The sequence below is a fragment of the Podarcis cretensis genome (genome assembly GCF_951804945.1).
Source record: "Podarcis cretensis genome assembly, chromosome: Z".
In the NCBI taxonomy this organism is placed as follows: Eukaryota; Metazoa; Chordata; class Lepidosauria; order Squamata; family Lacertidae; genus Podarcis; species Podarcis cretensis.
Genome location: NC_137184.1, coordinates 33,676,701 through 33,692,269, shown reverse-complemented (window position 1 = coordinate 33,692,269; position 15,569 = coordinate 33,676,701).

Sequence of the window (15,569 nt, the reverse complement as noted above, 5' to 3'; positions counted from 1 at the left end):
TATGGTTCTAGATTCCTAAACAGCCTTACACAGAAGCAAGTTGTTTTTTTAAGCCACTGCTGTTCGTTGCTGTTTCTGTAAAAACTTTACCCTGTTATTGTTATTGTTATTGTTGTTCCCCTTCTTCATCTTTTCCTTGATGTAAAGCATCGTCTGAGGAAGTTCACCATCAGGTGGATGCATTTCTGCCTAGAAAGGAAACACAAATGGGGCTTGTTTTCCCAGAGTCAGAGGAAAGATGCAAAGAATGCTTAGGCAGCCAGCATTATTAATAGGCAGAAATGCAACAGAAATATCCCTCTCATCGTTCCAAGTCTCCTAACATGCTCTCTTTGTCCCACTTAATAAATCCTTGCAGTGTTCACTTGCCGGGTGGGTCAAGATCATTTTCCTATCAGAGCAATCAGGGAGAAGGCTGGACAATGGAGACCAGTTTCCATTGTATATTGGCAGTCCAACTGCATTAATCTCATACTGACAGATGAGCCTAAGGGACCATTCTCTCCTCCACCCGCCCTCGCCTACATGTAGTTTAAATGCGGGTCCCTCCAGCTCCTGTGTCAAGGCATTTTTTCCTTGAGATCCAGACTCTGAGGCAATGCCGTTGGTCTGCATTTACATTATACATTGGTCTGAAATTCCATTCCAGACTCTTTTTTTTTTTTTAAGGATCTTTGTAAGAAAGGTTTGCATGGAAAAGGAAACTCAAGTTTCTCCTCTTCTTCAAAGCCAGAGGTCAACTTGGTTGGAAATTCAGAATGCCAAGTTAGTAACTTGCTAAGAGCCTCCAGGCTGCCCTTCATTTGCATCTAAAGTTACATGCATTTTTAATCCAAAACTCTCCAATCTGCTGGCACGGCACCTTCTTTAATAAATAGAAGCTACTCATTCGAATTTGTTAGATATGTATGTATACACACACACACACAGACGTTTATCAGGTCTGCCCCAGCCAGGCAATTACTGGCAACAGGTGGCCGGTGGCAGCATTTTATTTCTCTGGGGGAGGCAGCCTGGGTCCCTCTGTTTAATAAAGTACATTAAGATTGAGAAGCCTGGAGGATTCTGGGGGAAAAAAACAGTATGCCAGAGGCAAAACACGCAGCCACTCTTGCTTAAAGCAGCGTCGACAAGGGGAAGGGAAGGACCATTTTGAGCCTCTCTCTTGAAATCCATTAGGACCTTTTAATTAACTGCTATTACTTTAATGAGATAAAAACAACGGAGGCAGGAGAAAAACACAGAATTGACTGCATAGAATCCAATTCACCGGCAGACTGACTGCCTGTGTACTGATGACCATTTCATCCCTAGACTTTCTCTCTGGGTTTAATGTGCACCAAAGACTTTCTGCCATTTGGCACGTTACTGCGGTTAATCTTTTTTTATATTATTATTATTATTATTGAAGCACAAGGCAGAAGGTAAGAGAGTTTGTGTACTGGTCCAGTAAACGCTTCCGCTGCGCAACCAGCAACAGTTCTCTTTGCAGAGCATTGATTAAGTCCAGTGCAGAGATTCTTGTTGCAGTACAAGCTTCAGAGTCTCAGCAGCAAAGAAATAACGACACAGGGAAGCCTGTCTTTCCAAAGACAGGTTTATTGCAGAAAGATAACAGAAACACCTCCGGAGCTTTCAGACATTTTTGTATCACGCCCCCCACAGGCAGAGAAAACAAACACTCTTTATATACTGAGCAACTTAACAACTTAACGAGCGTGACTACTTAAAGTCACATGACATTGCTAACTTGCCAGCGTCTTAGGTTTCACACCCTAACAGAAGGGTATCCCCAAAGGACATCTAATTCAACCCATCCTAGAGAATCGGCGTTTGCAGTGGTGTAATAGTCGCGCTGTGGGCCTAGGGCTTGCCAATAAGACTGGACCGAATAGTCAGGGGTCCCTTTACCTTTAATGGTAAAGTCTGGAAGTGGGGAGCTCATCATAGCTGCCTCCATTATCATGCTTCCAAGGAGAGTCCCAAAAATGCATGCAGCTGTGTTGGTCCATGAGAGATAGGCAGACCTGGTGGTACATGGAGGTATTAGTAGTGGCTTTGCCTGTGGTGATCTTCTTTCACTTGGGCCAACCACAGTCTAAACCAAGGCTGGCTTACCTTAGGCCCAGGAGCCAAATGCAGCCCTCCAAGCCTCTCTACCTGGACAGTGGAACTCTTCCTAAGCCCTGCTCCCTCAGCCCTGCTTCCTCTCCCCAAGCCATACTCTCTTCTCAGCCATGCCTCCTCCTCCTCCTCCCTAGACCATGTCCCTTCCTCAGCCATGCTTCTTCTCCCCAGGCCATTCCACTCACTGACCCTGCTTTCTACCCACAATGAGTGTTTTTGCCTGGCTAGAATTCAAACTCTCAAACCCTCAAACTCTGATACTGCTTCTTGCTTGTCTGGATGGAGACTAGAGAGTTGTGTGTATAAACTAGCCAACTGTACAAAGATAACATCGATAGTTGTTGTTCTAACCACTTTTGCCTCTGGCTCTGCCCACCTCTCTGAAGGTGGCCCAGAAGGGAATATAACCCCAAGCTGAAAAGCGTTCCTGCACCCTAGCCTACTTAAGCAAAGGGACCATGTGCGAAGCCACTCCAGCAAAGCTTACAACACCACTCCAACACATGTCATCTCTCCTGCTGTGAGAAAGCGGAGGGGGGCAATCCTTCCTTCCCTCCCTCGATTATGCCACTGACCATTTTTCACATCAGCCCCCACACTCTGAAGCACCCATGGCACACACCAACAACAGTTCCCACGCCCCCTAACATGCTTTGGCATCTTTTGTGAAAGTGCCCTTGGCCTGGAACTTCAACACAGTGCAAGAATTGTCTACAGCCTTGTCAGTGTCACAGTGCTGGAAGATGCTTTTTAAGAGGTGACATATAGCTGCAGCTTCCTTCTTTCTTTCTTCCCCTAAGTGGGAGGGTTGTAATTTGAAATAAGCATTTGCAAGCAGGATTTCCCAGTGTAGCGCATGAGTATGTGATAATGGGATTCGGTGCAGTAAGATAGCTCTCTCACTCTAAAGGTAATGATTCTTGGGGGATACCTGCACAGGTGCTAGAGAAATTCTGTTCTTTCATGTTCTGGGAAATTTCACAATTATTTTTTTTAAGTCAAGAGCTGGAGCTGAATGCCACATTAAGCGGAGGAAGACATTATTGCCTTTGTGATGCAGTCTCAAGCTGCTGTTCATCAGTCCTGGATGCTTGGCTGGAAGTCTTTTTTATATATTAAAAAATGCTTAAGCCAACACATGATACAATAGGGAAGTGGGAGCAGGGAGAAGGAGATATTTCTCCTATGCCCCACACTGTTGCTGATATTACTTGTGCTCTCATGCAGAAGTGAAACTAATCCTTTTAATGTGATCCCCGCAAGAGGAACTGCCGAGCCTGTTCTTATCCCGCCTCGTGTCTAATCCTTTATTGGATCTTGCTAAGCCATTTGCTTCAATAATATCTTGTGGCAGCAGGTTCCACAGCTTAATTACAGGGTGCAAAGGAACACCTTGCCTCCCTTTCGGGTTAAAAATAGCACTTGCTTGAATAAGGCTGATCTCTTGTTCCAGTGATGGTGAGAAGGGCGGGGTGGTCTCAGATGGGCAACCATCGTTATAAACCTAGCTATTTTACTGTTCCAGTTGGTTCACATGCATGGACGAGGATGCAGGCAACCTGAATTCTAATCCTCAAAAATCATAGGGTTGGAAGGCACCTTGGAGTGTGTGTGGGAGGGGTATCTAGTCAAATTCCCAATGCTGGTTCTGCAGTACAAGATGCAACAACAGGATCCCTTCAAGATGACCATACACACTTCAGTGAAGGAGAGCCAATTATCTGCTAAGACAGTATACTGTTAAACATTGCTTAACTGACATCTGCTTCCCTGCAGTTTCTGACTTTTGGTTCTAGACCTGAAATGACAGAGAAGTCTGCACCATCTCCATGATGGTTGCCAGTTTTCTCCTATTGCAGAAGGTGCAAAGGTTTGCAGCAGTACAATGCATACTCTGCATGCATTAAATTCCAGTGCAGGATCTCAGGTACCTTGACTTGAGACACTTTGGCATCTTCACCTGCAAGGATCTCTGGTGTAGAAAGTCTGAGACCTTAGGAAGTTGGTGGCATTTAAAATACTGGAGATAAGTAGACTGATGTCCTGGCTAGTCCAAGGTAGCTCCTTATTCTGTTATTCTTCTCCTTTGGTTGCTGGTCTATGAAAACGTTGCAGTGGCACAAGAAGTGGCAGCCCTAGGAGCACGGAACTGGTCAGGGTAATAGGAAGCTGTCCTAGGTGTCCATACAGCCCAGCATTCTCTCCCATGACTGGCAGAGCTCTCAGATAGGTGTTTTTCTCATCACCTGCTACCTGATCTTTTAAACTGGAGATGTCAGGGATTGAGCCTGGAACCTTGTTCATGCGAAAGTATGTACTCTACATCTGAGCTATGGCCAATACATAAAAATGCATGTTCTTCTATGGTTCAGGCAGTCTCAGCACAGATTTAAACACATGCATAGAGCAAATGGCTTTCCCAGCTGCAACCTTATAATTCAACAGCCATCTGACTCCACAATAATATCCAGTTTGCCTATGCAGCACAACTCCCTGAAGTTCCACATTAAACAATGGGGACTTCTAGTTACTGACATGCAACAGAGATGGCACTCTAAAAGGTAAAGGTAAGGTAAAGGACACATGGTCCAATTGAAGGTGACTATGGAGTTGTGGTCTCATCTCGCTTTCAGCCAAGGGAGCCAGCGTTTGTCCACAAACAGCTTTCCAAGTCATGTGGCCAGCATGACTAAACCACTTCTGGTGCATAGGAACACACTGATGGAAGCCAGAGCGCACAGAAATGTGGTTTACCTTCCTGCCACAGTGGTACCTATTTATCTACTTGCACTGGCATGCTTTCAAACTGCTGGGTTGGCAGAAGCTGGGACAAAGCAACAGGAGCTCACCCTGTTGCAGCGATTCAAACCGCTGACCTTCTGATCGGCAAGCCCAAGAAGCTCAGTGGTTTAGACCACAGCTCCATCCTCTCCCTATAGATAGCACTCTAGATATTGTTCAACTCTCCCATCAGCCTCAGCCAGAATGGCCAGCAGAGGAATGATGGGAGCTGTTGTCCAATAGCATTTGGCAGGGCACCTGTTCCCCATTTCTCCTTTGCAATAAAACTGTACATTCAGACAAGTCTTAAGCTAGATATAATTGAATCTCTGGCCTGCCAGATGTTGTTAAGACTACAACTCTCATCATTCCTGACCAGCAACCATTCTGGCTGGGGCTGATGAAGTTGGAGTCTAAGAACCTCTCATGGGCCACAGGTTGCCCTTCCCTGATGTTACAGGATCAAGTTTTGGTGGGTTTCTAAGAGTTGATGGGAGGGTAGTCAGACTAGGACAAAGACTCTGCACCTTATGGTGGCTCTGTTGGAGACTGCATCAGGTATAGTTTGCCATACAAGTTGTGCCTGCTGAAATTCCCTCTTCAACACAACCAGGTGCAGGAATCTTATCCTCTTTTGCCTCTGGCCCTCTAGTTTGGGCAAGGCCAATTCCCAATATGTTGCTGAACCATAACTCCCATAATCTCTGGCACACAGGCCATGCTTGTTGAGGCTGATGGGAATTGTAGTTCAGTAGCATTGGAGGGTGGCAAAGGTTCCCCATGCCTGCTGTATAACACCCATGAAGGAATGTTTGGCTTAACAAAAAACAGTCTGAAGATCATTTCAACCAGAGAGAGTGCACAGGAATGACTAAGCTGACAACAGACTTCAATGTGGGCCCTGAAAAACAGCTTTTGTGAGTTTTATAGCAAAGAAAATATATGCCTTCATAAAAAGCGCTAACAGCAGGAAGGCACAAGGCCAGGGGAAACAGGCAGACCAGTAATGGTCTTTTGAAAGCATTTCTTTTCAAGCATAAAACCAAATCTTGATGAAGAAGGTGATGCAACAGAGAGGCCTGGTAGGATATTAGCATAAATGCTTGGTGTAGCAGCAGCGGCTTTAGGAACCAGCTTGCACTCGGGAGAATAACAGTTGGGCTGTGGATGGCATGCAAAGTGCTGGTCACTCAAGGAAGGGTAGTTGCTGATGTTTTTTTTTAAAAAAAATAGTTTGGGGGTCATTGGAAGCTGAGAGCAGCTCCACGTGTAGAAGCAAAAAAAAAAACAACTCTTGATAAAGCACTTTCATGTTTCATCTGCCTCCCAGGGAGAAAGTGAAGCAAAAATTGGTGGAAGGAAACACCAAGGCAAATGCATCAACACAGCATCTGCTGTACTTCTTAAAAAATAAGGAAGCATTCTTTTCTTTGACAGTTGTAAATGTAAGCTTCCAAGTGAGGGGGTAGTACTTCAGGATCTGATCTGGTTTGAGTCAGCTAGCATCTTAACTGACAGATATGAATGTAAAAGGGTAGCCATTACGGGTTCACAGGAGCAGCTGGCTGTTGACCACCATAACAGCCATGGGGGACTGCAAAGCCATTTTGGTCAAGCTGCACCCATCTGCCCTACACCAGATGCCATATATGATGTCAGGTGTGGAGCAGGTAAAGACACAGTTGGGCCAAAAAGGAGGTTGCAGAGTCTGCCAATCAGCTATGCCACACAAATCCCTATGCAAGCACTGCCAATCAGCTGAAGTCCCCTACTTCTGATCTGTAAGCAACAGTACTAGAGCAGAAGACAGAGCTGTGAAATGCAACCCTCTTGTAAGTCCCTGCTCTGCCATGAATCCCACTGGGTGATCTTGGACCAGTCATTATCTTTCAGCTTAATCTGTCCCTCGGGGTTACTTTGAAGGTGAAATAGGGAGAAACGATGTATACTACCCTAAGGTCTTTGGAAGAAGGGTGGGCTATGGATGCAACTGATAATTATAGTGCAGTTGGAAAACTCCCATTCATTCCTGTGAGATGTGCACAGAAAAAACTCTCAAATGACTGTGCCCCACATTTATTGATCAGAAGTGGGGCTTTAAAGGTGATATCCAGCACTTTGAAATGGACTTGGAAACAAAAGCCAATGCTGATCAAATAATACTCAGTTCTGCAGAAGCAGAGCCTGTGAGAGCATCAAGAGAAGGCAGGTTAATCAAGTGATCTGGGACAGTGAGACAGGAGCAGCAGAAAATATACAGGCAGGCACCCCCCAAAATAAAAGCCGTTGAAGGCAAGCCTTCCAGGACCCTGGACAGAGAACAGGAACTTAGTGTTGGCATGCAACTAAGGAAACAGTTAGAAATACCAACTTCTGACAGATGAATTGGCAGGCCCCCAGCTGGCTCCAGCCCACTGGCCGGTGTGCCAGGTGATCTCCAGTCCTTGGTGCAGCATCAGCGACCCTAGCTTCAGAAGCTAGAGCACGCTCCTCAGCAGAGTAAACGGTATGCAACAGAAGTGGCAGGAGAAGGCTGTGTGAGCATATTTACAAGCAGTTCATTCAGCATAAATGTAAAGGTAAAGGGACGCCTGACCATTAGGTCCAGTCGTGGCCGACTCTGGGGCTGCAGCACTCATCTCGCTTTCTTGGCCGAGGGAGCCGGCGTACATCTTCCGGGTCATGTGGCCAGCATGACTAAGCCGCTTCTGGTGAAACCAGAGCAGCGCACGGAAATGCCGTTTACCTTCCCGCCGGAGCGGTACCTATTTATCTACTTGCACTTTGACGTGCTTTCAAACTGCTAGGCTGGCAGGAGCAGGGACCAACAACAGGACAAAAGGGTCCTGTCCAGGGTCCTGGAAGGCTTGCCTTCAACGGCTTTTATTTTGGGGGGTGCCTGCCTGTATATTTTCTGCTGCTCCTGTCTCACTGTCCCAGATCACTTGATTAACCTGCCTTCTCTTGATGCTCCCACAGGCTCTGCTTCTGCAGAACTGAGTAATATTTGATTATTCTTCTTCAGGAAGAAGCCCATTCTCAAAGTATCCTCTTATACTCTTTAGGTTTCCTACTCATCTCAGTTTTCTATTCTCTTGCTTGGCTCAGAATCTTAAAGAGGGCACTGCTGGCTTGGAATCTAGCCTTCTATCGTCTCCCCATTATTTTCCACTGGATTCACCACCTGCACTGGTGCATCAGATCAGTTGCCTATGCAGCCATTGAGAAAGAGGATGCTGTCCTCCAATTGAGCTTAGAGCTGCTATCCCTAGGGTTTTCAGACATTGCTTGTTGGGCTTGTGAACTCAGCCCAGAACTTCTCAGTCTGCACCACTGACCTCTTGCCCTCAGACTCTATGTCACTACTGGATTTGTAGTATAACAAGTCCCAGTCAACAGTCTGGCAGCAGCAATCTCCACTAGTGGAATGAGGCAGCCCCTTGTGGGAGGCATTGCAGTGGCTGCAACTAACCTGGATGCAACTAAAGCATGTGTGAAGTATTACCTATCTATTTTAGTTAGTGCTGAGACATAGATTTAGGCTCACTTAAATAGGATGCCGGTGGCACTGTGGTCTAAACCACTGAGCCTCTCACCGATCAGAAGGTTGGCGGTTCGAATCCACAAAGCAGGGTGAGCACCTGTTGCTCTGTCCCAGCTCTGGTGAGTTCATGACAGAGGAAATTGTTGATGTTGGGGTATGGGGTTGCTATCCTGACTTTCAGCTCAGCCACCATGCTACAATAGCACCAAAATTTCTTAGACCAGCCCACATGAGACTGGTCCACTTTTCATTTACAGTTTACAGTGGTACCTCAGGTTAATAACTTAATTCGTTCTGGAGGTCCGTTCTTAACCTGAAACTGTTCTTAACCTGAGGTACCACTTTAGCTAATGTGGCCTCCCACTGCCACCGCACCTCCGGAGCACCATTTCTGTTCTCATCCTGAAGCAAAGTTCTTAACCCGAGGTACTATTTCTGGGTTAGCAGAGTCTGTAACCTGAAGCATCTGTAACCTGAAGCATCTGTAACCCGAGGTACCACTGTATACACAGTGTATACAAAGTGTATACACACACACACACACACACACACATCTACTCTTAATTAGTCCTCTCTTCTTCAGCAAAATGTTAAAGTAATTTTTATTCCCCCTTCTTCCGCAGCCCCGATATACAGTCCCCAGGGAAGCATTCATTATATCATTAACATACACAGCAATACTTTTATTGTCCCCCATAGTTGACACCACCATGAGCTGGCATAGGAGACACTTGCTCATACAAATGGCTCATGAGTGCAAATCTCCAAGCAACACACCCAGTGTGGGAAGGCACTTTGGGGGGGAGAGAGAGACTCAACATTAATGGGGCCATTAGTTAGAAATACCAACTTCTGACAGATGAATTTGTAAAAAATTAAATGCCCTCCTAGAAAACTAATATTCCAGTTCACTGCCGTCTCCAACGAGAAAGATGCTATTTGCTTGCACATAGTCTATTATGCTCTGCTACATGAAAGGTCAGGTTTAAATGTGATTTCTTTTTAAACGAAAACCCCCCATTTTTGCTTTAGTCTAAAAGTCACCCACATGAATGACACACTCTTAAGGCTGAGTGGTATTTGTTTTAAAGAACTCAAGATTACCTAGGAAGCATTTTCTTGTTGTTTTGGGAAGGGGTGGTGCAAAAGAAATATTCACTTCTGGTGCTTGACTTTTGCATAAGGGCAACTCAGCGCTACAAGCATTTTTCGGTTTTTATAGATGTTTTCTTGTCATTTCCTGTCATTGTTTTCTCTCTCTCTCTCTCTCTCTCTCACACACACACACACACACACACACACACAGTCTCGGGAATTGTTGAGTGGTGGGAAATCTTTCACCTACCTCACAAGTTTACGGAAGAAAGAAAAATGACTTGAGATATTTATGTTAGTTTAAATTTGGTGAAAGGGAAAAAAAATGGCATATAAAAAGGAGGATTCCCTGGATGCCTAGATCCAGGTTTGGGGCAAGTACTCGTACTCTTTGGTGAGAGAGCCCCAGCAGAGATTTAAAACCACAAAACCACAAAGTGAAGTGTGAAAGAGACCACATCCTTGGTAAGTTATAAATGGTTTACTTACAAATTCTTCAAAGCTCAGATTCATGTGCTTTTCCATATAGCAGTAAGAACACACAGGCAGTAAAACTGAGCTTCCAAAGTGGTGAATGTTTATAAATTATTTGTATAGAAACATAAAGATGGTGTGCTTGTGGTCTGAGCTGGCACGACCAGCTCAGACTTCCTTAGTAGCAGGAAGGCCAAAGACTTGATAACCCTTCTTCCTGAGGTGAAGGGAAGTGACCTAGTTAAGCCTGGCTGGACAGCTTAAGCCTGTCATGCATTAATTGGACCTAAGCATGTTGGTTATAGGAGGCTGGCTATCCCACAATTTTTGGTTCCCTTTATGTCTCACAATTACCCCACTCCAAATGGAGACTACAAGAAGAACAGAGAAGGTGGGGCAGAATTTAGGCAAGGTGACAGGACCATGGATGGCTCAATGTAGAGAAGAAACAGGTTTAATCTGTAGAATCATAGAGTTAGAAGGCACCCTGAGGATCATCTAGTCCAACCCCCTGCAATGCAGGAATATGCAGCTGTCCCTTACAGGAACCTGCAACCTTGGCATTATCAGCGCCATGTTCCAGCCAACTATGTTTCTAGGCACAAAGGTAAATCAGAGAATGTTGCTGTGCCAGCAAAGATATGTAGTCAACTGAATGCTTAAATAGACTATTGTTAGCTCAGGATATCTAGGTCCCACCCAGGGAAACTAAAAAGGTAAAAGGTAAAGGACCCATGGATGGTTAAGTCCAGTCAAAGGCAATGATGGGGTTGTGACGCTCATCTCACTTCCATGCCAAGGGAGCCGGCGTTTATCCTCAGACACCTTTCTGGGTCATGTAGCCAGCATAACTAAACCACTTCTGGTGCAAAGGAACATCATGACGAAAGCCAGAGTGCATGGAAACGCTGTTTACCTTCCCGCTGCAGCGGTACCTATTTATCTACTTGCACTGGCATGCTTTCAAACTTCTAGGTTGGCAGGAGCTGGGACAGAACAACGGGAGCTCACCCTGTTGCAGGGATTCAAACCGCCGACCTTCTGATCAGCAGGCCCAAGAGGCTCAGTGGTTTGGACCACAGTGCCTAGGCCTAAAACAGCCATGTTTGATTTCTCATGATTCTTTGGCATTGGCTCCATTGGTGCTAGCTGTGTCTGTGGTGAGAGGAGGATCTGTTCACCTGAGGGCTCAGTCTTAAGAGTCAAAGCCCAAGCAACTTTCTCAGACTATGGAAGTGCTAGCAGTGCTTAAGTCAGAAGAACATTAGAATATCCCTGTTGTATCAGACCAAAGACCCATCTAGTCCAGCATCCTGGTCTCACAGTGGCCAATAAAATGCCTATGGGAGACCTGTAAGTAGGATCTGAGTGTAATACCACTTCCCCCATTTGTGATTCCCAGAAACTGATACTGGAGGTGGAAAAATCCTTCATGATTTTGTCTAATTCCCATCTAAAGCCATCCAAGTGGGTAGTGATAACTGCATATTGAAAAAGCAGATTCCACAGTTTAACTCTGCACTGTACTTTCAGTCTTCCCCGCATCTCCTGTTCCCTGGTCTTATGGAAGTGTCTGCTTCCAGGTGCCTTCCAGGATGCATTTTTGGCCATTCTTGCACTCAGTCTTTCAGTGATCCTTCTTTTGTGCCGGGCCGCTGGGACATTACAGCTATAGTTTTACAAGGTGGCTAGTAATAGGGGGGAAATTATGCTCAAATCAGCACAAGAGTTTCTTTAGGCTGTGGTGGCAGATGAAGACTCTGTTGTAAAAACAGTTGTCTTTTTGTTTCCTTTTATGTAATCACTTCCACTCCAATTGCCGCTCCTGAAAGTTTCCACAGTGGTCATAGGGAAATACAGTAGCCCCCTCACTAACCTGGGATGAGAGCACCTAAGCAGAAAGAGGCATTTGATGCTGCAAGAAGATCAAAAGAAAATAGAAGATGTATCTGCAGAGAGACAGTCTTGTGTTTCTTGCAAATATGCAAAGCATTTTGCAGTTGCAAACATGCAATTTCTGGGATGCAATTGCATTTGGAAGTTAGAGGCTTGGAATAGCAGTGTGGCAAGCCATGCAGCTCAGGTGGACATTTACCTTTTTTGCATTTTCTGCTGAGATCACTGAGTTCTTTTTGCCTCTTGCAGTCAGGACAGATAAAAGTTCTTGGATGACTTACATTTTCTTTTTGTTCTTGGCAGACTTTGCAAAAAGAAAGGTCTATTAGGAAAATGGAACGTGAGCTTTAAGAGGAGTTACTAAGAATTAAATATATGCCTCTTTTTCCATGGAAAAAAGTCTGCTACGGTAGTCTTCCCTACTTTGAGGTTCACAGAAGCATCCGGTTGTTCGCTGTTGAAAAGAAGACAGTAGATTAGCTGGTCTAGTCCAACAGAGCTCTTCTTGTGTTCTTACTGTGTGCAATTATAAAAATAAAAGGAAAGGGGGGGAATACAGTATTTATAAAGGCACTCTGCATTCAAACGGCACCACTGTGGAATAAATTTCCTTTTTAACACATGGAGCTATTGGGGGGGGGGATCAAAAATCAACCTAGCATTGGCTTAACCCCCCACCCCCACCCCCTGAGGTTGTATGCATTATAGATGGATACATCTTGATCTGAATAAATCTGCAGTGCTTTTTAGGCACCAGTCCGGTTAGGATCCATTACTCCTGCCAGGCAATGGTAAGATCTTTTGCACAATGCATAATTAACATATGGCATTCACTGCCATGTCAGTGACCCCTAGCTTAGATAGCTTCTATATGCAGCTAGACAAATTCACAGTGGTTAGATCTGTCACTGGGTATTTAACTATGGTAGCTAAATGGAACCTCTGTATTCAGAGAAAGTATACTTCAGAGTACCAGATGTTCAGGACATACATTGGAGAGGGCTGTGCTTTCATTACCTTGCTTTTAGGGATCTCATAAATAAGTTCTGATGTGTTCTAAGTTATAAGTTCTGATATGCAACCCATATTCAGAGGCAGTAGTGTAGGAAAGTTTTGTTGCTAGGAAGGGGCTTGGAATGGGCTAATGTCTTCCTATCATGACTGTGGGTATCTGATTTGCCACAGTGGGAAATGCTGGAGCAGGCAGACCTTTGTTCTGATCAAGCAAGGCTTTTCTTGTTTTCCTATGAAAATGGTAAGACAAAGATGTCTTTGACATGCACATTTCTTTAACCAGAGACTGCAAATGGGGCAAAACAGGGATTGTAGGCTTTTGAAACATGACAGAAACCTCAAAACCTCCTTTACCCAAGACAATAGTGGGATGAGTGCAGACATCAAGGGCAATGATGCTTCTTCAATAATACCTTCAATAATACCCAGCTCCTGCCCACCTAGCAGTTCGAAAGCACCTCCGGGTGCAAGTAGATAAATAGGGACCGCTTTATAGCAGGAAGGTAAACGGCGTTTCCGTGTGCGGCACTGGTGCTGGCTCACCAGTGCAGCTTCGTCACGCTGGCCACGTGACCCGGAAGTGTCTTCGGATGGCGCCGACTCCCGGCCTCTTGAGTGAGATGAGCGCACAACCCTAGAATCGGTCATGACTGGCCCGTACGGGCAGGGGTACCTTTACTTTTACCTTTAAGAGGGGACCTACCATCTTTTTCCAGCAAGAGAATTGTCACTATCCCATGGGGGGGGGGGTCATATGACCTTGAAGGGAGGACATTAGAGTGCCACAAAATAAAGGCATACTTTTCTAAAGCTGCATAGCTGCTGCTGCTGCTGCTTCTTTTTAAAGCACAGACACGTTTAAACAATGAACAGGGCTAAAGGGTTAAAGAGCCTCATTCATCTTCCCTTTTACAACTCTGCTGACTCGGAACCTCGTTAAGCCAGTTTAATTCTTCTTTCTTTCTGTGAGAACACACACACATACAGAATGGAAAGAAGCTGATCTGAATAGGGAGAAGAGAACACATCTACTTAAAGCAACTTGAAAAGGCAATTATATAAATTATCCCTCCTGACTCCCATATAACAGTAATTCCTAAATTAACAGCAATGCTGTATGAATTGTGCATGCATGCATGCATGCACACAAAAGCTCATACCAATAACAAACTTAGTTGGTCTCTAAGGTGCTACTGGAAGGAGATACACACACACACACACACACACACACATATATATACACACACACACACACACACACACACACTGAGAGGGGGCAGAGAGGGAGGGAGAAAGAGTTTGGCAGCCATGCTGCTTTTCCTACAGTTGCCAATTCATTATCCTTTTATGGCTTTGGCTTCTACTTTTGCAAATAACACCAGGCAAGTTTGCATATAGAGGCATCAGGTCTCCAGCATCCCCAAGATGCAAGACCTGTGAGACAGATCATAACAATCATGGGTTGGGGGCTAGAGATGCTTGAGGAATATGAACCGATCCAATCTCCAGCTTCTGGACTTTGCATCCAGAACAGAATGCTACCCTTCAGATTTTGCGCTTCTCCAAACGTTTCCCCAAAATGTGCATTTTAGGGTTAAACACATTTAGAAATCCATGATTTAAGTGAAAATAAGACATATTGCCCGTGTAGTCCAGCATCCTGTTCTCAAAGTGGCCAACCAGTAGGACGTGAACAAAAGACCACTCTCTTCTCCTGCAGGTCCCAGCAACTGGTATTCAGAAGCTCTACTGCCTTCAATTGTGGAAGCAGAGCGTAGTAATCATGGCTAATAGCCATGATTCCTCCATGAAGTTGCCTAATCCTCTTTTGAAGCCATCCAGTTTGGTGGGCATTGCTGCCTCCTGTAGGAGTAGGTGCCTTAGTCAGAACACACTCGGAATACTGTGTCCAATTCTGGGCACCACAATTTAAGAAGGACGTTGACAAGCTGGAACGTGTGCAGAGGATGGCAACCAAGATGATCAAGGGTCTGGAAACTAAGCCTTATGAGGAGCGCTTGAAGGAACTGGGTATGTTTAGCCTGGAAAAAAGGAGACTGAGAGGAGATATGAAAACCATCTTCAAATATCTTACAGGCTGTCACATGGAGGAGGGAGCATGCTTGTTTTCTCCTGCTCTGGGTGGTAGGACTTGAACCAATGGCTTCAAGTTTCAAGAAAAGAGATCCTGACTAAACATTCGGAAAAAACCTTCTGACAGTAAGAGCTGTCCGGCAGTGGAACAGATTCCCATGAAACGTGGTAGACTCTCCTTCCTTGGAGGTTTTTAAGCGGAGGTTGGATGGCCATCTGTCATGGATGCTTTAGCTGAGATGCTTTAGATGCTTTAGGTGAAATTCCTGCCTTGCAGGGGGTTGGACTAGATGACACTTCAGGTCCCTTCCAACTTTAAGATTCTATCATTCTACGATGTTTATGAGTTCTAGGGTTATCAGAGACTGAGAAAAAGTTTTCTCTATCCATTTCCTCCATGCTGTGCAGATTATTATAAACTTCTGTTATGTTGCCACTTACTCACCTCCTCTCTAAACTAAAAAGACCTGATAAGTGAGCAGAACTATACATCGTATTTCTAATGCAGTCATTATGATACTGCCAGTTTTACTTTTGATTCCTT